The following is a 23,161-nucleotide window of genomic DNA, read 5'->3' on the forward strand; positions in this document are numbered from 1 at the left end:
TAATCTATGTATGAGAGGTCGGAAAAATATTGTAAGCATGAGATCGTCCGAGAACAAACACCGAACAGAACTTAAGATTATTAAAATTGGAAACCTGATTTGAACACTTAAGATCGGAAACAACATTAAATTGGATTAAAACCTTAACTTTATTAAACAATTATCAACAATATTTATAAAAGGGAGACTGAAAATAAGACTGGATGGCACGAAGACATAATGTTGGTTTGATTTCATTTGACGAGAGATCAAAAATGTGATTGACTGGCTAGGAGACTTGATAATTGGTTTGAGAGATCGGTAAGGATTTGAATGATATAGAGACTTGGTATTGGTTTGATTTCTTTAAAGAGAGATCGGAAATGTGATTGACTGGCAAGGAGACTTGGTGTTGGTTTGATCCCTATGAAGAGAGATCAGTAATGAATTGAACGACATGGAGACTTGGTGCTGGGGATCGATTTCAAAGTCTATTGATTTCTGGGATCGGCCAAAATATGGTGTCGATAGCTCCCTAAATGAAAATTGTGTCATTTAGTGTCTATTTTCATTCTCAATTGGTCACATACCAATTGGACTTATAAAATTTCATTTTTGGTCCCTCAAAGGAAGTTTTGGTCATGCTGCCAGCAGCATGACCACACTCCCTCTGAATTTCGCTTTAATTCCAACACTTCTAACACACTTAATTAGGTCACAAATGACTATTTTTCACTTCACATTAGGTCAAAGACACCATTTACTACCTCACATTTTTGGTCTCTAAACCCTAATGTCCAAAACCCTAAGTTGCCAATTTCTTGCATTTAGCTACTTTCAAAGTCTTTAATCCTAACCATTCAACTAATTAAAGTTCCTATACCCATTCAAACCATTTAAATCATGCAAATCACCCTCCCCTTAATGCTGGCTGAATTTCAACTTAGTCCCTCAACAATTTGTTTCATTTGATTTTAAGTTTATTTACAAGTAATTCAAGCTAAAAACACAACAAGTAAACTAATCTTGCATCTTAAATCACTACCCTTTGTGTAGCAACTTCTAACTCCCCTTTTCTCCAATTTTCTTTCTTTTTCTTGCTCCTCTATACTCTTCAAGATGCAAGGATGAGGTTTAGTGGAGAATTTTAGGGGAACTTATGGTTAATTTAGGGTGTATAAAGCTTGAGCTAAGAGCTCTAATGGAGGTTTGAGAGTGAGCTTTGGGAGAGGGAAAGTGGACGGCTGGTTTTGGGGGAGAAGATGAGAATAATTTCTTTTTTTATGTTGTTTTTATCTTATTTAAAAGATTTTTAACTTAGTCAAATTTGGTAGGAAAAGAATTTTTTATTATGACATCATCCTTGATGTCACACATGATGATGTCACTACCTTTTTAACTTTTTCATTTTCTTTTTTTTTCTATTTATTTTTCTATTAGTTCTTTAATTTAATTCTCAATTCCGAAATTTTCTTTTCTCCAATTTTATTTGACAGTTAGGTCAGGAGTCAGCTCTCGGGGTCAATTGACCAAATTGCCCCTCGCCAGTTCAACCCGGTTTGCAAATAATTCAATATTTCTTTTGGCTCCCTAACCTAATTATTTGACTGACTTAACAGTTCTTTTTTGTGATTTTCTCTTTTCCACTGTGTTCATAAGGGTCCTAAGGATTGCAGCGTCACATTTTATGGTTCGAAATTTGAGTTTAAAATGACTTCGCAGTCCTTTCTGAGAAGGTCACCCATCGCTGTGACTCTCGGCTCGTTTAACTTCTTATGTTATGTTTTTCTTATTTATACTTAACTAATTAGCAATTACTAATTATTTGTGTTTATGGCTTATCTAGTTGTCTTAAGTGTGGTTCTAATCCCCTTAATTGTCCGGACCGACACCGGTCACCGAAACAGTGAAATATACCAGGCTATGCAAATAGTGGTGTTACAATCCCTTGGTATGCTAATTTGGTGAATTATTTGGTTACTAAGGTTGTGCCTTTTGATTTGAGTAAAGCTAAGAAAGAGAAATTGAAAAGTGAGGCTAAGTATTATGTGTGGGATGACCAATATTTATGAAAATTTTATTCAGATCAAATTATTAGGAGATGTGTTCCTGATAATGAGATTCAATCTATTCTTGCTTTTTGTCATGCCTATGCATGTGGATGACATTTTATAACCAAGAGAACAAGTAAAAAAATATTAGATTATGGTTTTTACTGGCCCACTGTATTTCGTGATTCATATTTGATTTGCAAAAATTGTGAACAATGTCAAAGAACAGGAAGTTTAACCCATAGGAATGAGATGATTAAGAATCCAATACTTGTTTGTGAGATTTTTGATGCGTGGGATATTGATTTTATGGGTCCATTTCCCTCTTTTTTTGGCTTTGTTTATATTTTACTTGTTGTTGATTATGTTTCGAAATGGGTGGAAGCCAAAGCCACCAGGACTGATGATTCTAAAGCTATTGTAGGTTTTATTAAGTCAAACATTTTTAGCAGGTTTGGAGTTCCTAGAGCTTTAATCAGTGATCGGGGCACACATTTTTGTAATAGAACTATTGAGGCATTGTTGAGGAGATATGGTGTTTTCCATAGAATATCTACAGATTATCACCCTCAAATAAGTGGACAAGCAGAGGTGTCCAACAGAGAGATCAAGTCTATTTTGGAAAAAACAGTGAAGCCAAATAGAAAAGATTAGAGCCTTAGACTTGATGATGCTTTGTGGGCTTACAGGACAGCTTATAAGACACCCATAGGTATGTCCCCCTACAGATTGGTATTTGGTAAGTTGTGTCACATTCCTGTTGAGTTAGAACATAAGGCTTTTTGGGCTGTTAGACATTGTAATTTGGATTTAGATGCTGCTGGTGTGGAAAGAAAATTACAATTGCAGGAATTAGAGAAAATTCGACTTGAGGCTTATGAGAACTCTAAGATCTACAAAGAAAAGACTAAGGCATTCCATGACAAACTAATTCTAAGGAAGCAGTTTATGGTTGGGCAAAAAGTTTTATTGTATAATTCCATATTGAAGCTGGTGCTTGGTAAGTTGTGTTCTCATTGGATTGGACCTTTTGTTATTACTAATGTGTTTCCTTATGGTGCAGTTGAAATTCAAAGTTTAGGAACTAATAAGGTGTTCAAGGTCAACGGTCATAGACTCAAGCCATTTTATGAAGGGTTTCAGAAGCGTACAGTAGAGGAGCTTAAATTGAGTAACCCAATTTATGTGCATTACGAAGCTTTGCCATGTCGAGCTAAAGACGATAAACAAAAGCGCTTCTTGGGAGGCAACCCATGAGTGGCTTGTTAGCCACAATCAGATTTATTTTGTTTCCCTTATTTTATTTTATTTTTAGCATTTTTTTTTTCATTTGCATTTAGGCTTTACATTGGGGACAATGTAAGTTTTAAGTGTGGGGGAGGAGAAATTTGTTGCTGCAATTAAAAAAAAAATCATTTTCATAAGCTTGATTCATGATTCTTTATTAACTCTAAGAGAGAAGCGCTTTGTCCTTGAAATGACTTTTCTATTTTAGATTGAATTTTTGAGATTTTAGGCAAGGTAATAGTAACTTTAATGATGAATTTTCCCTCTTTTCCATACCATAAAGTAATTTTTCTACATAAATCAGTTAGGCTTGATTTAATGGTGAAATGATTAGTTATGTGTGCTTTAAACTAATGTCATGCATGTTTCAGAACTTTGTTTCATCTATTAGGACACTTTATAGTATGTAGATACATAAATTGGGGGAAATAAAATGTTGAACTTGAAAATTGCTCCGCTATTTAGTTAAGTAAAGTACCAAGGGGTCTTCATAAACCCCATGTCGATTCTCAGGCCAAAAGCTAGCTAGGATATGAGCAAGGTACTTTTCTGAAGGTGACGGTTGAAATAAAAATTAAAAAAAAAAGTGATAACTGTGACAAGAAAGAAGTACCAATTTCAAATAAATAAATAAAAAAGGACATTTCTATCTCCCCTAAGATTTGCAAAGAGTTATAATTGTTGTGCCTTGATAAATTAAACTTGTGTTTTGGTGTGTATTGACTTAAAATTTTATGAAACTTTAATTGTGTGAGCTTAATTGATTTCAAGCCTTTTATTTTGTGTTGGAAAATTGTTGATATATTGGTATGGTGTTGATGGGATTTATTGTGATGGTTATTACCTTACTTGCCTCTTCTTTCAAATTTTTAATATTATGTTAGAGAATGTTGTGATAGGGTGAAGTTAAGGAACTTCTAAGTGGAGCTGATTAAGAGTTTAAGTCATGCTTGAGGACAAGAATGGAATAAGTGTGGGGGAATTTGATAAGTGCATAATTTATTAATTTTACTCCCATCACATTTAGTGTTTGTAGTGTGTTTTTATGTTTAATTCAGTTGGTTAAAATATATTTATTATTTAGGCATATTTTTAGATAGATGTGGAATAATTGTGTTAAATGGAGAAATTCTTAGCATTTTACCTTTGTTGTATTTTTCAAGTGTTTCTAAAGTTGTGAGTCTCTAAATTGAGTGTTGTTTAATCCATTAAAAAGCTAAGATAGAGCACTTCAAATGATAAAGAGGGACCAAAGCCAAAATCAATCTCGAAGGTTGACAAAATGAGCTATGGATCTATTGCAAAAGCCCAGACTTAATGTGTCACGACCAGTTTCGGTATTTATTTTGTATATGGAGTTTCAAACATCCAAATGAAACAAGCCCAAGCCCAATTGAACTTCAAGAGCTACCTCTACAACTTTTATGAAGGACTGAATGCGAGATGAGGCCATTTTAATAGTAAAAAACGGTAATAAATTCGTTACTATGGGCTGGACCAACTGTCTGAACCAGTCCCAATTTTTTTGCCATAACTTAGGCTGTAGACCTCAGATTTTGGAAAATGTGTACCCATTGGAAAGCTAAGAAATAGGGCTACAACTTTCCTGAAGAGGGCAAGGCAAATTCAGAAAGAAAGTCGCTGAAAATCAGCCTTGATTCTAGAGACATGAATGCAGGCTGAAAATCTATCTTTTGAATTTCAAAACCTTTCCTAGTTTGGTTCCTATCTTTGGGGTTAAGTTTTTTACTATAAATATTTCTTTAAGAAAAAGCTAAGAGCATCCCATTCAGACCTTCATTCTCCATAGAAGACATTCGTTCTCCATTCTCTTTTTAGATTTCTTCTTTATTTTTCTTTATTTTTTTGTAAGCAATGAACATGAGTGGCTAAGTTTTTAATTCAGTTCAAGGGATTCAAGTTTTTTTGCATGATTTGTGAGACCAGGTTCTTAATTTAATCTATGTCTTTTTGAATATCTATTGTTTTCTGATTTAATTGTTTTTGATCTGTTGAATGATTTGTTAAAAAGGCCTATTAGTTAATTGTTTGATTTGATCAATTACTAGTTCATCTTCATAATCCATAATTGTTGTGTAAGATTGAACATGAGTAGCAATTAGGTTTTATTGATTATGATCCAAGTTTTCAATAATAATCTAAGGAAATAATAGGGTGGATTAAATGATTTATGCTTCATAAATTGTTGTTCAGCTTAACTACTTCCTTTTCTTAAAGCAGTTATTAATTTGATGAGGATTGCTTAATACTAACTCAGTTAATAATTAGAGTCAATAAGAGTGCTAGGCTCAAATTGATGAGTATAGGAAAGTCAGGGGTTTACCTCGCTGTTTGGTAAATCTACGTTAAGTATTCAATAAGATATAATTGTATTTCTTTTGTCTATGATCAAATCAATGCATTGGAATGCGAATTACCTTGGACTGAAGTTTGTTTAATTGGAGAGTTTCTTATTTTTATATCTTAATTTTGGATTTTTAATTTCTTCTTGGGATTGTGAATTACCACCCCCCACCCCCCAACCTTTGTTTCTTTTTCCATTACACATGTGCACAAAATTTAATAATTCAGTCTCTAGGGTTCGACCTAGATTTACCACTTACCGCAGAAAATATTTCATAATTGGTGAGTTCAGTTAATTTAATTTCTGGTGAATTCGACACCCATCAGTATGAACTAAATCTATACCCAGAAACGCCTAAACCATGCTCTTATACCACTAAATGTGACACCCCTTACCCGTCTACAGTATAACCGAGCAAGATATGCCACACTGTGTACCAGAACACCATATTTTATCTTAATGATTTTTATCCCTTAATTTATTTCTTTATGATGATGAAATGCAATTTGGGGGATTTGACTCATTTAAGTCATTTATAGAAATTATAAATTCATTTGAGGTTTCGAAAATTTTATAGAAAATCCGACAGAGTACCGGCTAAAAATGGATAAAATAGTTCTTCGAAACTTGTGAAAAACACTTCCAATAATCATTTTTATTCCACAACTCCCAATTATCACATCAATTTTTAAAAAATTCTCAAACTTTCCAATCATTCAATTCACATCATATTTATACTCAAATCATAAATAAGTTCTCAACTTTCATTAATGAACACCATTTACAGATAATTTCATTAATACATAATCACATAAGTTTCAATATACATGACAAAATAAAAGCTTAATTACAAAATTTACAAAAATACAAAACACAAAATACAAAATGTAGCCTAGCATCTTACCAATGCACTGTAGCTGAGAGGTGACACAGGACACTAGCAGATCTGACTCTCACCCTGACTGGGATCTACTGGGATCGCGCTCCGTATCTCCAGTACCTACACATGGCAAAAAAGCAACTCGCTAAGCAATAATACTTAGTGGTGCCAATAATAAAATAAAAAAAATTAAAAGAAAATAAATATGCAGTGTGTATATTGATGTCTCATGCAGACAAATTTTTGGTAATTATTTATTGTCTTATTTATTTGGTACTTGTTATATCCATTATTTCATTAAATTTATCAACTTTCATTTTTGGTTGCCCAAGTAACCTATACTAGATGACTAGACTGGATAAATGAGTAAACTAGCACTAGGTACCAAGTATCTCGGGCTGTCACACCATCGGTCACATAGTGTCTCCCAGTGTGCAACAGAATAGCTAATAAGCTGTAATAACATTAGGCACAAGGCCAAGTATCATCATAATATCAGAATGGCTAAAAGCGATAAAATCACATAATGGCATAATGCCATGTGCAGTACTGCTAACTGAACCCTATTGGCATGCCAACCTATCCAAACAAATCCTACTAGGTGTACTAGGGCACATTACCAAGTTATTGATTGAATTTTCATGATTTACATGTAAGGTTACTATTCATTTTACTATTTAGGTCAAATTATTGACTTTCCAATGCATAATAGCTACATAAGTCCTAATCACATCAATTTACCACATTTTGGTTCCCAAAAGTGTTAGCAAAAGTTGCCAATCCATACTTCTAACCAATGGTGAATAAATCAGAAATTTCAATTTTGGGTGCTAGAGTTCACTGTTCCATTAGGCCATTCTACAGTGAGAATTTGGCCAAATGTTCTCCATCAAAGTTGTTCCTTATTTTGTCTAGTTATATTTACTTTTTGAATCACTCAATTTGGAGTTTTGTAGCTCAAGTTATGGCCTAAACACCATAACTGGCCGGAATGTAATTTTTCTAGAATTCCTAGGCAGAATCAATTCTGCAGTTTTTATACACTGACTAAAAGTCAGTTTTTAGACATGTTATGGCCAAAATTTGAGTTTATTTTCTTCATGAAAGTTGTAGGGCTATGTCTCAGCTTTCTATCGGTATCAAATTCAGGTCAATTGGACCTTTCTACACTGAGTTATGACCAAATGAATAAACACTGTTCATTTGGTCATTTTGCCCAGGCAGAATGTAAGTCACCCAATTTTGGTCAATTTTTAGGGCATCCTATGTTCAGTTTCTGGATAGAGTTCCTTCACCAAAATTGTGCCATTATGTGTCTAATTTCATGTCCAATTAGCCTTTCACCAATTGAACCTACATAATCCCAGTTATAGCTACCCAAACATGCTGGACTCACATCCAGACCTGCAGGGCACTTAAGGCAGCACATCCAACCTCAAATCCCAAGCTACCATTCACTTCAATTCCTCATTGTACTTAGTCAAATGGTCACTAATTGACCATTAGAACTTCTATTTACCAACACATAAGTAGAATCCCAAGTTTTCCCCCAAACCCTAACTCCAACAACTTTAATACTTCATATACATGCAATCAATGAGTTAAGGCATCAAGTTCATATTCAATGGCAGCCATGTACAACTATAATTCATTCAAATTAAAGGAAACCTAATGTACCCTAAGGCTACTGAAATTTGGTGAAATTCAGCCATGCAAAATTTATTTAAATTAGTTTAGTTTCATACTCCATTCATGTTCTCCATGATGTATACACAAAGTAATTAAGACTAATTGGTACTAACCTGAATTTAGCCAATCTCCAAGACTTGAAAAACTCCACTTTTCTCTTTCTAATGGCTGCCTAGAGGTTGTTTAAGGTGTGGGGTAAAATTTTAATGAAGAGAGGTTAGGGTTTTGTGGTGAAACAAAGTAAGAATCAAGCTTGGGAAGTGAGGTTTAATGGAGGTTGAGAGAGAGAGAGAAGCTGTCGATTGATGAAGGAAGAAAAACATATTTTTTTGGTTTCAATTTTGCCTCTTTTTTCCTTTTTAATGAATTTTCTTGATTATGATTGATGGAGAGAAATTTTAATGACATCATGTGATGTCAAAAGTCCCATTTTTTTCTTTTTTCTTTTCTTTTCTTTTCTACTTAATTTTAATTCAATTTTTAGCAATATTTATTCATATTTTATGTTATACAAATTATTTATTTAACTAGACAAGTTGGCCAAAAATCATCTCTGAAGACGAAATGACCAAAATGCCCTCCATTTGGCTTATTGAGCCAAAATTGTCTGTACTGATTGAAAAAATTTTCTAAGCATTTTCTTGGCATTCTAGTGCCATAGAAACCTCAATGACTCTTCTTTGGAGTCCCAAAAACTATTTTATGAATTTTCTTCCAGGTTTAGGGCTCCTAGTTGCAAGGACCGCAACTTCCCACTAGGTTACCCATCGCTAGAGCACTGACTCATTTAACTTGGTTGTATTTTATTTCTAAAATTTTTCCTAAATTTTTCTTATTAATATTTGAGTTAATTATGGCTCCTCACTTTAGTTTAAATGTTTCTCCATACGTTCTAGCTATTCGGACCAACACCGGTCACCAGAACAGTAGAATGTACGGAATTGCTACAGTGAGGGTGTTACAGGTCCAATATATGATCCTGTGAAATTTAGAAAGAAATAGTTCCATATGGAGGTTATTGTAGGCAGAAGACTACAAAAGCCTCTAAAATCATGGATCTAGTTTTGAAATACCTTCATAGATTCATTTCTTATATTGTTTTGGGCAAAGGACACAACAATAGCATAGTAGGTGCTAGAGACTTGTTTTTCTTATGGTGCATGAAAAAGAAAAAGCCAGTTAGTATAGCATACTTTTTGGCTACCCATTGGCACCAAACTGTTAGTAGACACTCTACTAGTAGCATAGTCTTCAGAGGTTGTATAACTGTCATAGCCAAATCATTTGGCTTTGAAGCTAATTTGTATAAACTAGTTCCAATTTCTGGTGAATCTTTTCTTGATAGCACAATGCTGCTTTATATGGACTTATGTGAGAAAAGAGGGAGTACTTCTGTGTTATTGGGGCAGCAAAGTGATGCTAGTGGTTCTGCAGCACCAAGTGCTTATGCTACAGTAGACCCTATGCAAGTACCCCAAGCAACTTCTTTTACAGCATAATAACCCTTGCAAGAAATTCTATCAGTTTTGAAATCACTGGAAGCCAAAGTGGCTGGCCTATCTGAACAACTATCAGCTCCTACTACTGAAATTATTGAGATTCTTACTGTTTTGAAGGCTTGGAAAATAAGATTGATGCTTTGGGTAAGCAGCAAACAAAAGATGGACAAAAAGCTTAAGAAGAGGTTCATGTCTTAAAAAGAAGCAACAGAAGCAGGAAATTCAGATGTTTGAACTTTATAACAAATTCACCCAATCTTATAACAACTTATATCATTGGGGTCAAGACATGTCTCAGCATATGAAGGACCTCATAGAGAACCTAGAGATAGCCTTTGAGCAATCTGATTACCAAGAAGTAGTAGCTAAACCTGGAGTAGAACCTATAGCAGAACCCCTTATGCCACTAGCAGACCCAGCAGCAGCAAACTGAGCAGTGAATGTTAGTAGCAACAACAACAATAGTTTAGTTTTTGTTTTAGTTTTAGTTCTTAGTGTTAATTTTAGTTTCTATTTTAAAATTTGCTCTATAATTTGTTTGTTAAATTTTCAAACTTTGGTCACGATTTCATTAGTTGGTTTTTATGGTTACAATTGCACCTTTAAACATTTACTTTGGTTTTTCTTATCTTATCTTTTAGTATGTTTGTCACGACCCAGGGATGGGGTTGGGACGTGCTTGTTCAACTAGCTATGCACTGAGGTGGATTTGTGTCCCACATTGAAAACGGGAAGGAAAGATTTGGGCCATATATTTGGGAGCCTTTCTCACCTGGTTAGTGCGCTTTTGGGAATGAAACCTCCCAAGGGACAAATCCGTGAGGCCCACAGGCCAAAGCAGACAATACTGACTGGAGATGGATTGGGCTGTTACATTTATGGTATCAAAGCTGGACTCCTTCTAGTACGGTGTGTGGTGCAAGGACACACCAGGCTGCAGCTGGTGGGCTTGTCATAACCCAGGGATGGGGTTGGGACGTGCTTATTCAACCAACTATGCACTAGGGTGGATTCGTGTCCCACATCGAAAACAGGAAGGAAAGATTTGGGCTATATATGTGGGAGCCTTCCTCACCTGGTTAGCGTGCTTTTGGGAATGAAACCTCCCAAGGGACAAATCCGTGAGGCCCACGGGCCAAAGCGGACAATACTGACTAGAGATGAATTGGACTGTTACAATGTTTTTTTATAGTTGTGAATATATTTTATGAATCCTTATTGACTTGTTTTAAATTTTAATTATTTGAATTCTCTTTTTATTGCATCTTCAATTCTCTTACAATTTATTTCTTGTACTTTATGCTTTACTCAGTCCTAATTTTGTTAATGTTAATGAGTTGCACAGTTTTCATTTGAGTTGGGTATGTTTAAAATCATCATGAGGTAAAAGTTGACCCCTTTACTATTTATGCTTATGGTATGTTGCCAGTGCTGATGAAGTTGCTTACCCTAAGCAACAGGATAAGCAACTTCTTAAGCATTATAAATTCATATATTTGGGATATTTTTACACACATTTCTCTTTGACATACATTGTTACTATCTTTTTGAGTTTAATTTAGAATTTCTTGTGCTTACTTAGACTCTATTCCCAATTATATATATTTTATGAGTTAAATGACTTATTCAATTTTGCCCATCTTTATATTCATTTTAAACATTAAGGACAATATCTCATTTGAGTTTGGGGGTGAGGGAAAACTTTTTGTAAAATTTTTAAATTTTTTAGCATTTTCATTTATTTATTGTATTTCATTCATTCACACATAGTTAGTCCATATACTTATACTTATACCACACATACTATATACATACACTTGTATATAGTTTTCATATATATTACACTTAGTTTTTATTTAATTTGCATTAAGTTTGAGTACTTAAAGAAAGCTCTAGGGTAAGAAGTAGCTATTGTTGTCTCACCAATCCTAGAATAATCCTTCTAGACCTTTCAAGGTGATATCCTAGTATTCACTTGAAAAAGAGATGATCTAGGCATTCTTTGAATTTTAAACCCATATTTTAGCCTTAGCCAACCTCACTTTAAAATTTTCCTTTACAACCAATTTGAGCCTATATTTATTCCCTTTTTCTTTCTTTGGCACCCACATTACTACCTAACCATAAACCCAAATACTTACCTACCCTTTGAGAGAATAATTCTTTAAGTGATAGATACACTATAAAAAAATAATAAAATAAAAAAGAGAAAAAAATATAGTAAAAAAAATATAATAATTAGATAGGAGAAGTAATTAAAGTAAAAAGGCTAGCAAATTCAATCATGGTACGTAAAGTAATTCACTACCCAAGTGTACAAAGAAATGAGTTTAGGAGTGAATTAAAATGGACAATTATAATTCAAAGTCAATTTAATTTATATAGTCCCTCCAAAAGTTTCAAAGTTATATGCTAGCATTGGTGATTTATTATAAAATTCTTTCTCCCATTTGATTCAATAAATAAAAGAAAATAAAAGAAAAAAAAAAGAGAAAAAAATTGTGTATCTTGATCTTTTAATAATGTAATTATTCTCATACTTTGTTATCTTTATCCTTTCCTTGTTAGCCACATTATTATCCCCTTAGCCCCATTACAATCCTTAAAAATCCTTTTGATATTTTGATAGTGTTTTGCTATATTAGTGAAGATTAGAATAGGAAAACTATCTATGGGATTGGCATATCATTCATCTATCCATTTATTTCCATTATTATTTGAGACACTTTAGTTTATAGATTACTATAGAGTCTACTTAAGCATGATTTCTTTTTGTAATTGATTGGTTTGCACTTTATGAGATATATAATTGATCTAAGGTTAAGCGGTGATAGCTTTGGTAGGGATTGAATTCTTCGTACCTTGAAAGTGGGTATATGGTTTGTTGGTGACTAAAGGTGAGGTTGAGAGCTTGGATAAATAGTTTTCAAGAATCTAAGGAAGGTACCCCAATTACATTAATTATTTTTAATTTGCTTGAAGACAAGCAAAAGTTTGAGTTTGGAGGAATTTGTTGCACTCATTTCATATCGCTTTATTCATGGTTTGGTAATCAATCGCAAATCCTTGTGGGAATGATACTTGACTTATCACTTTATCACTTGATACAGCCTATATATTTGCGAATATCCAACATCACATCTTAAACATATCAATCCCATAAATGAGATTCCATTGGTAATATAATTCTTTATCAAAATATAAAGAATTATATCTTTACTTTTATATTTTAACTATATAAATCCCCTTACAATTTCCATTGAAAAACGTGTTAAATCGGTCATATCATATTAAATTAACTCAACGTGATTTAATATTAATTATTTTATATTGTGTAACTCCATATAATAAAAAAATGATATTTGTATTTAGATTTTTAATACAAATCATTAATAGAATCGTGTTTGTATTTATTATGATTATGTTCATGTCATACATTAATACAATATGAACACAATCCACCAATTTGATTTACCACTCTTAATTTTACATATCAAAACTACTAGCTGAAATGCTAAGGATTTGAGCCAAGGTGGCACCTTCCCTAGGAAAAATCATACAATAAAACTGATGTATGTATAACAGTTTCATTGTAACCGTTGATTGTGATAAGTCCCACCATGATTAATTATTATAATTAAACCGTTATATGTATAATGGTTGCACCAAATAAAAGTTCCTTCTCTAGAGCTTATTATAAAATCCCTTAAAAATATCCATTTTTACCTTATAAATTTTAATTTTTTTTTAAATAATTTCCTTATATAAAATCCTTTTAATAAGGAAACAAATTTCATAATATTTATATTTATAATAGTTAATTAATAAATATTTATCTCATTAAATCTCATAATAATTATTTTAATTATCATTTAATAGATAAGCTTTCATATCAAATTAAATATACAAAAATAAATAAGTTGTCTGAGTTTTTAATTTTAATTATAATTTGCATGAAATTATTATTAAAAAGAAATTATACATAAACATATAACTTTTATATTATTAATAATCGTGATTGACCCTTTAAAATAAATCTCTTACCTCCACTATTGGTTTTCTCCCATCTTAAACAATAGGAAAATAATTAACTTTTTCATGCAAATGAAAAATGGATTTGATGGCCCAAAGGCAAAGGCTAAAAGATTTGGTAAATTTCGTTTTCTTTCTTTGGTTGTGATATTTGGGGAAAAGGATTGAATTGAAATTTATCAGGTGAAAATTATATTTTTAGTTATACTGAATTAAGTCAGATTAAGTAAAAAGGTTGAATTGACATATGAGAATATATTATTATTATTATTATTATTATTATTATTATTATTATTATTATTATTATTATTTGAATTTTTATGTATTGAACTGAGAATCTATAAATTTAGGAGGGTGGGGAATGGTAATAATATAATGAGTAAATTATTTTAAGAATAGTAAGGTTTTGAGTTAAAATTTTATTCGAGATAAATTTTATATACATTTATAAAGAAAAATGAAAACAAAGAAAAGAATTAAAGGAAAATTACAGTGGTTAATTTCTGTGGTAGAGGTATAGTGATGTAACTAGGCACCACTACAGGAATTTTTGTCCAAATAATGACACACAAACTTTTTAGTGGACATGTATCATCGACACATACAGATAGAGGTTTAATTTTTTGCGCATCTTCCTCAAGCATTGACGGACGTAGGTAAATTGATCTCTTTTTTTTCAATTAATTTTATATTTTTATCTAAACTGATTTCTCGTTATTGGTCTTTTTTAATGAAAGATGATCAATTTACACTTTTTTTTTTTTTAAATCTTAACTATAGAAAAAAAATTTATACATTGACAATAAAAAAAAAAAAAAGTCTGAATCTACCACCATCCTCAAAGAATTACAATTATTTCATATTTTTATGTTTCTCAAGAGTTGTCTTCTCTTGTTCAGAAACTATAATTTTATAAGAATTTAATTCAATTATTTTTTTTATTAATTCTCATACTTGAAATGAAGAATTTAATTTTTTTTTAATTTTTAAACATTTTATTTTTAAAAAATGAAAATCAAATATGACTATGTGAGGATTCAATTAAATTTTTTTTTTACAAATAATTTATTTTAAAGGAAGCCTATATGTTTCCACTGTTCAAACTCTAGGCTGCCTTGTCCTGACCACAGTACAAGAAATGTAAAAAAAAATGACAAAAATATATAAAAGAGCAATTAAAAATGAAATAAGTGCAAATGAAACTAAATATGGTAGATTTAACTAAACAAAGTTCAATCATTCTGAAGTTGGAGGTTCATACTCCTGTTAACCGAGTACTTCTCCAATTAGCTCAATGAATGGGTAATTATGCATTTGAAAGAGATTAATTTTAAAATTTCTTAAATTCTTTTTCAAGATATTAAAGATGTATTTTAACTGAAGCAATTTCGACTTTTGTTGCTGTTGATTTAATTAAAACTCATTAAGTTCTTTAATTAATTTATAAACATCCTCATATAACATTAGTCTATCTCTATATCTGAAGTTATAAGTTCAAAACCATGATTTTCCACCATTCATTTTCATATCTCAGTTTATCAATTAATGATTTAAATCAATACTTAGTGGGATCCCAACACCAAGCAAGCATTGAGGTACAAGGAGATGAATCAAAGCATAAAACTTCGTTTCATTAAATAAAATCAGATCAATACCATGATTAAAAATAGATTATTATGTCCAAGCTCTGAAATCTGTAAAAATCTACTCACTCATGTTCAAAGTACAAAAGAAATCTATGTAAAAAATTAACCATAAATTAACATGAAAATAAAATAAGAATAGAAGAAATCAGGTGAAGAAACAATTTTGATGATGAAATCTGAATAGAATTTCACAAGGTGTAAAGAAAAATAATGTATTTTCAATTGTTGTCCTTTTCTTCTACGAAAATCTAAAAGTTTGTTATGCATCGTGGAAGCGTATAAACTGCAAAGAAATAAAGAAAACACACAAAATACCAATATTTATTTGGTTCACCCTCTCCACATAGGACTACATCCACGGACATGTCATCTTTCACCATCATCAATAGAATATTCATCAATTATAAGCTCAAAACTATTCTACCCATAAACTCAATTACATCCAAAAGAATCCTTACTATATAACTGCTCATAACAAATATATTAGTTAGTACTCTCAATCTCTTTTAGATATAACCCAATATATTTACTATTTTAATCACTACTACACCAACACCACAAAGGTGTCTTCAATTACAATGGACAATAGCACCTACCTCTTGGACTATGTCCTTCTCCACCTTAGGCCGAAGCATTTTTCTTGCCATGGGATTATAATGGGTAAAAGCACCTCATTAATAGGTAGAGTCAAATTCTCAGTAATTGACAAAGCCCTTCTCAGCAATGGGCGACAGCCTCCTCTATGAGCTGAAAGCCACTGTCCCTGGGCTAAGCCACTATTCATCGGTGAAGTCAAATAACCCTTCCACCATTCTCTAATTTATAATATTAATTCTCTCAATCCTAATCTAATTAGAAGCTCTACTCAATTTAGGAATAATACTAAATGAGAGTTATACTATATATAGGAAATATTCCTCCATCCTATTGAGGAATATTTTTTTCACTCAAATTAGGAAAAGTCTCTCTCCAAATCTTATTAGGATTTTGAATCTCAAATCTAACAATCTCCACATTGATTCAAAATCCATGAACCATTGTATATCTCAAATTATTGGGTGCCTTCAATCATCAAATTTTCATGTTTGAGCTTTAACCCTTCAAATCATCAATCTCTTCAATATTCATCTTGGGTGTAACTTGCTTATTTCTTCAAAAAAAATCTTCCCACCGTCAAACTTCATCATAAATTCAACTCTCTACCACCTTGAACTTGCACACCATCATTACATGTGAAACTTTTTACATGTCACCACAGCTCCACCTTCAATTGAACTCACCGAGATCATCCCATGCTCTGATACCAATTGTTGTGTATCGTGGAAGCGTGTTAAACTGCAAAGAAATAAAGCAAATGTACAAAATACTAATATTTATGTGGTTCACCCTCTCCACATAGGGTTATATCAATGGGTATGCCATCTTCTACTATCATCAATAAAATATTCAATAATTATAAGCTCAAAACTATATACCTGATGGGTGTCGAATTTACCAGAAATTAAATTAACTGAAATTACCAGTAATGAAATATTTTCTGCAGCAAGTGGTAAATCCAGGTCGAACCCTAGAGACTGAATTATTAAATTTCGTGCACTTGTGTGTCATGGAAAATGAAAGAAACAAAGATTGGGGGGGTTTTGTAACACAAAATCAGAAGAAATCAGAAATTCAAGAACTAAATATGAAAATCTCATTTAAACAAACTTCAGTCCAAGGTAATTCGCATTCTAATGCATTAATTTGATCATAGACAAAAGAAATACAATTATCTCTTATTGAATACTTAACGTAGATTTATCAAACAGCGAGATAAATCCCTAACTTTCCTATACTCATCAATTCGAGCCCAACACTCTTATTGACTCTAATTATTAATTGAGTTGGTATTAAGCAATCCTCATCAAATTAATAACTGCTTTAAGAAAAGGAAGTAGTTAAGCTGAACAACAATTTATGAAGCATAAATCATTTAATCCACCCTATTGTTTCCTTAGGTTATTATTGAATCTGGGATCATAATCAATAAAACCTAATTGCTACTCATGTTCAATCTTATACAATAATTACGGATTATGAAGATGAACTAGCAATTGATCAAATCAAACAATTAACTAATAGGCCTTTTTAGCAAATAATTCAACAGATCAAAAACAATTAAATCAGAAAACAATAGATATTTAAAAAGACATAAATTAAATTAAGAACCTGGTCTCACAAATCAAGCAAAAGAACTTGAATCCCTTGAACTAAATTAAAAACTTAGCCACTCATGTTCATGGCTTACAGAAAAATAAAGGAAAAATAAAGAAGAAATCTAAAAGGAAGAATGGAAAACGAAGGTCTAAATTAGGATGCCCTTAGCTACTGCCCAAAGATGTATTTATAATCAAAAACCTAATCCCAAAGATAGAAACCAAACTAGGAAAGTTTTGAAATTCAAAAGGCAGGTTTTCAGCCTACATTCACATCTCTGGAATCAAGGCCGATTTTCAACAACTTTCCTTCTGAATATGCCTCTGTCCTCTTTAGGAAAATTGTAGCCCTATTTCTTAGCTTTCCAACGGATACTAATTCGCCCAAATTCGAGGTCTACAGCCTAAGTTATGGCCCAAAAATCGGGACTGGTTCAGACAAATGGTCCAGCCTATAATGACGACTTCATTTCCATTTTTGACAATTAAAATGGCCTCATCTCGCATCTAGCCCTTCATAGAAGTTGTAGAGGTGGCTCTTAAGGTTCAATTGGGCTTGGTCTTGCTTCATTTGGATGTCTAAAACTCTAGATACAAAATAAATACCGAAACTGGTCGTGACACATCAAATCTGGGCTTTTACAATAGATCCATAGCTCATTTTGTCAACCTTGGAGACTGATTTGGGCTTTGGTCCCTTTTATCTTTTGAACTGCTCTCCCTTAGCTTTTCAATGGATTAAACAGCACTCAATTTAGAGACCCACAACTTTAGAAACACATGACAAATACAGCAAAGGTCAAATGCTGAAATTTTCTCCATTAACACAATTATTGCACAACTATCTAAAAATATGCCTAAATGATAAATATATTTTAACCAACTGAATTAAACATAAAAACATACTAAAAACAGTAAATGTGATGAGAGTAAAATTAATAAATTATGCACTTATCAAATTCCCCTACACTTATTCCATGCTTGTCCTCATGCATGACTTAAACTCTCAATCAACTCCACTTAGAAGTTCCTTAAATTCACCCTATCACAATATTTTCTAATAAAAGATTAAAAGTTTGAAAAGAAGAGACCAGTAAGGTAATAACCATCATAATAAATTTCATCAACACCATACCAATATATCAATAATTTTCCAACATAAAACAAAAGGCTTGAAATCAATTAAGCTTACACAATTAAAGTTCCATAAAATTTTAAGTCAATACACACCAAAACACAAGGCTAATTTATCAAGGCACAACAATTATAGCTCTTTGCAAATCTTAGGGGAGATTTTATTTTATTTTTTTTTAATTTTTAAATTGGTACTTCTCTCTTGTCACAGTTACTACTTTTTTTTTCAACCGTCACCTTCAGAAAAGTACCTTGCTCATATCCTAGCTAGCTTTTGGCCTGAGAATCGACATGGGGTTCATGAAGACCCCTGGTTAGTTTGCTTAACTAAAATAGCAAAGCAATTTTCAATTTTAACCTTTTATTTCCCCCAATTTATGCATGTACATATTATAAAGTGCCCTGATAGATTAAACAAAGTTCTAAAATATGCATGACACTAGTTTAAAGCACACATAACTAATCATTTCACCATTAAATCAAGCCTAAATGATTTATGTAGAAAAAAAAAATTGCTCTATGGTATGGAGAAAAGGGAAAAATCCATTATTAAAGTTACTATTACCTTGCTTAAAATTTCAAAAATTCAATCTAAAATACAAAAGTCATTTCAATGACAAAGCACTTCTCTCCAAGAGTTAATATAGAATCATGAATCAAGCTTATGAGAACAAAATTTTTTTTTTATTTTTTTTTTATTTTTTTTTTAATTTTTAGCAATTAAAAAGAGTGCAGCAACAAATTTCTCCTCCCCCACACTTAAAACTTACATTGTCCCCAATATAAAGCCCAAATGCAAAAGAAAAGAAAAAAAATGCTAGAAAATAAAATAAAATAAGGGAAAGAAAACAAATCTGATTGTGGCTAACAAGCCACCCATGGGTTACCTCCCAAGAAGCGCTTTTGTTTATCGTTGTTAGCTCGACATGGCAAAGCTTCTTAATCCACATAAATTGGGTTACTCAATTTGAGCTCCTCCACTGTATGCTCCCGAAATCCTTCATAAAATGGCTTGAGTCTATGACCGTTGACCTTGAACATCTTATTAATTCCTAAACTTTGAATTTCAACTGCACCATAAGGAAACACATTAGTAATAACAAAGAGTCCAATTCAACAAGAAAGCAACTTACTAGGCATCAGCTTCAATCTGGAATTATATAATAAAACTTTTTGCCCAACCACAAACTGCTTCCTTAGAATTAGTTTGTTATGGAATGCCTTTGTCTTTTCTTTACAGATCCTAAAATTCTCATAAGCCTTAAGGCGAATTTTCTCTAATTTATGCAATTGTGATTTTCTTTCTAACTCATCCTCCATGCTTAACTCAAAAATATCCTGCACAAATGTATCAACAACATTAATAGAAAAGACAAAATGATTATCAGCAAGATACTTTATGGCATCAAAGATATTAAATTTGACAGTCTCTCCATCAAACTCCATGGTTAAGGTACCATCATCCACATCAATTTTTATCCTAACAGTTTTTAGGAAAGGTCTTCCAAACAAAATCAAAGCTGACTTTGATGTGGGAACACTATCCTCCATATCCAGAATGTAAAAATCTGCAGGAAAAATCAATTCTCCAACCTGTACCAACACATCCTCAACTATTCCCAATGGGTAAGCATTAGAACGATCAGCTAATTGAATAATGACACTGGTTTCTTTCAAAGGACCCAAATTTAAAGTTTGAAAAACTGAATTTGACATAACATTAATAGATTCTCCTAAATCTGCCATTGCATATTCAAATTTAGAATCACCTATTCTGTAAGGAATAGAAAACTAACCTGGATCCTTACACTTAGGGGGTAATTTTCGCTGAATTAATGCCGATACATTTTCCCCCACACTGATCTTCTCATTATTCCTCAACTTGCGCTTTGTAATGCATAGTTCCTTAAGGAATTTAACATACTTGGGAACTTGTTTGATCGCATCAAGTAAAGGTATATTCACCTCCACCTTTCTGAAAGTCTCCAAAATTTCTTTCTCTTATTCTTCTTTCTTATTTTTAGCCAACCTGCATGGAATGGAGGAAGAACATAATTATTAACCTTATTCAGTTTAGGTGCAGTATTTACCTCAACTTCAGACTCTTCAGACTCTTTTTCTCCTTGCTTTTTCTTTTTCGTTGACTCATGTGGAGTCTGATTATTAACTTCTTTCCCACTTCGCAACAGTATAGCACTTGCATTTTCTCTGGGATTCATTACTGTTTGTGATGGAAGCTTTCCAGAACCTTGAGCTTCCAGTTTGCTCACAGATGAAGCTAACTGACCAATCTGCCTCTCTATGTTTTGAATGCTATTTCTGGTCTCTTGTTGAAACTGTTGGGTATTATTAGCCAAAGCCTTAAAAATTTCATCAAGTGACATACCTTGATTTAAGGGAGGCGAAGGTGGTTGATTCACTTGTGGTCTCTACTGATGGTATCGATATTGCACCAGTTGATTCCTATAACTCAGATTGGGATGATCTCACCATCCTGGATTATAAGTATTAGAATAGGGATCATACCTACGTTGTGGCTGTCCATAATGTCCTACTGCATTAGCATGTTGCATTAATTCATTCTCTTGTAACGCAAGACACATATCAGTAGCACAACTCGAACTCGAACAAATTCTACATACCTTAACAGTTTGCATATTCCCTATAGCCAACTGCCTCACCAAAGAAGTTAAATCAGAAATTTGTTTCTCAATGTTAGATGTACTTACCTCATTAACCTTCATAGGTGTGTGATCTATTCTCATTCCAAACTACTGAGAATTTGCTGCCATGTTAGCAATCAGCCTCCTTGCCTCTTCTGGTGTCTTGTCAACCAAAGCTCCTCCACTAGCAACATCTATCATACTGCGGTCCATTGGTAGAAGTCCCTCATAGAAATATTGAATCAACAACTGCTCACTTATTTGATGATGGGGACAGCTTGCACACAGTTTCTTAAATCTCTCCCAATACTCATACAAACTCTCTCCATTGTACTACCGGATGCCACAAATTTCTTTTCTTATGTTGGCAGCACAGGAAGCAGGAAAATACTTCTCCAGAAATATCTGCTTCATTCCATTCCATGAGTTGACAAATCCGAAAGGAAGGTAATACAACCAATCCTTAGCTGTGGCTTCCAGTGAGAAGGGAAAAGCTAGAAGCTTGATTTGATCCTCTGAAACTCCTTGAGGTTTCATGCTGGAACACACAACATGAAATTCCTTTAGATGCTTATGTAGATCCTCACCTGTAAGACCATGAAACTTAGGCAACAAATGGATTAGTCCAGATTTCAATTCAAAAGTAGCATTTAAAGCATAGTATTGGATACACAAAGGCTATTGGTTTAGATCAGGCGCAGCCAACTCTTTCAAAGTCCTAGCAGCAGCCATGGTTTCACTTTCAGAATTTAACTCTGACTTCGAATCCGAACTTAACTCCTTTGGAGATTGGACTCCTTCAAATGTACTCGGAATCTGCCTGGCTTGCTTAGCCAATTTTCTCAACCATTTAGCTATTTTTTCTACTTCTGGATCAAAGATCAACTCACCAGATTGAGAAGTTCTTGTCATAAACAAAAAGAAATCAAAGTAAAAACAGAAAAATGCCTCAAAACCCTAGAAAACAATCGAATTTGGCCTCAAGAGGGTGGGGCCAAAAAATCCTATAGATTAATTGGTCTTGATCAGAGCGTCATTTCCTTCAAAATAGGTATGGGCCACCCTTCAAATTCAACCAAAATTCTTAATAAACAGTGACACTGTAAAAAATTTTTTTTTTCCCGAAAACCTGAAAATAGCAACACTCCACAAAACAAAGTTAATAACAAAATACCCTAACACTAAAAACACGAATTCCAATAAACTTCAGTCCTCGATAACGGTGCCAAAATTCTTGATAGGTGTCAAATCCACCAGAAATTAAATTAACTGAAATTACCAGCAAGTGGTAAATCCAGGTCGAACCTTAGAGACTGAATTATTAAATTTCGTGCACTTGTGTGTAATGAAAAACGAAAGAAACAAAGATTGGGAGGGTTTTGTAACACAAAATCAGAAGAAATCAGAAATTCAAGAACTAAATATGAAAATCTCAATTTAAACAAGGTAATTTGTCACACCATACCCCTCTGTAAGGCATAACATGATCCCGTAGACTACCTAATGAACTACCGAACTTTACCTATCGATAACTCATTAAGTACCCTACAAGGGATTTTAAAACAATTTTCTTAAATTTTTGGAAGTGGTGAGCATTTTGGTAAGAATTAAAATTATTTATTCAAAGCTTAAATACTAGTAAAAATTTTGTCCATTTTTTTTCTCCGCAAATTTTATAAAAATTTCGGCAGGGTGCCGTCTGTATTTTGAGAAAACAGTTCTTCAAAAACCTGTAAAAAGC

General features: G+C 32.7%; 1 non-coding gene across 1 annotated transcript; it reads left to right on the plus strand.

Annotated features, from left to right (window-relative positions):
- The first annotated feature begins 21,679 nt into the window (after nucleotides 1–21,679).
- Nucleotides 21,680–21,786, plus strand: LOC131172344 (small nucleolar RNA R71). Its single transcript, XR_009142826.1, has one exon. It is a non-coding gene; the product is annotated as a small nucleolar RNA R71 (small nucleolar RNA).
- Nucleotides 21,787–23,161: the final 1,375 nt, after the last annotated feature.

The sequence above is a fragment of the Hevea brasiliensis genome, chromosome 13 (assembly GCF_030052815.1).
Source record: "Hevea brasiliensis isolate MT/VB/25A 57/8 chromosome 13, ASM3005281v1, whole genome shotgun sequence".
NCBI classification, from domain to species: domain Eukaryota; kingdom Viridiplantae; phylum Streptophyta; class Magnoliopsida; order Malpighiales; family Euphorbiaceae; genus Hevea; species Hevea brasiliensis.